Below are 795 nucleotides of genomic sequence, written 5' to 3'. Positions count from 1 at the left end.
CCAATCATTGAAATCTTTTTGAAGCTTGAAGATGATGAAAACATATTATAAAAAATAACTTTATAAGAATAAATAAAGATAACTTACAATAATACTTAAAGAGAAAAAAGAAAGTATTTAGGGAGAAAGAAGAAATCTTATTGAAATATGTATACAAATAAACTAAGGGGGACTATTTATAGGCAAATAACCCCTTTACAAGATGAAGATAATACTTAAAGATTTGATGGATTATATATTAATCTAATATGATTTACATCAAATCTAAATATAAATAACATGAATGGATATTCACAAAATATTCATAACAGTTCTTAAATTTTAATATATTTATAGTTTTATGTATTCGAAGATATACTCCCTTCTCTCTCTCTTCATCCCATTTTATTTGTTTTTTTTCTTATGCTTTAAAATTATATATTTTCTTAACACTTAATATTTTTATTGTTTATATATTCCTATATTATTTTTTATTTTGATCTTTTTTATATTAAAAATAACAAAACATCAATTTTATAATACTTTAAATTTTAATATAAATAAATAAATCACATGATTTCTTAAAAGTTTAGTTGCTTATATCAAATAATATTAACAAATTGAAACTAAAGATGCAATTTTGTTTGGGTTATTAGAATATGTAATACTATTTACATTTGTGAATATCAAATATTGATAAAATTTTATAAAATGCACATCGATAAAATAATTACGAAAATCATGATATTTTCATAAAAGCCTTCATCCATTGTAGATGCCACCACCTAACTCGAGTATCTTTCTAGTTTGATATTA

Source organism: Theobroma umbraticum, unplaced genomic scaffold (assembly GCF_002168275.2).
Source record: "Theobroma umbraticum cultivar Fairchild unplaced genomic scaffold, ASM216827v3 scaffold_12.1, whole genome shotgun sequence".
Lineage (NCBI taxonomy): Eukaryota > Viridiplantae > Streptophyta > Magnoliopsida > Malvales > Malvaceae > Theobroma > Theobroma umbraticum.
Note: the sequence above shows the minus strand (reverse complement) of the source record.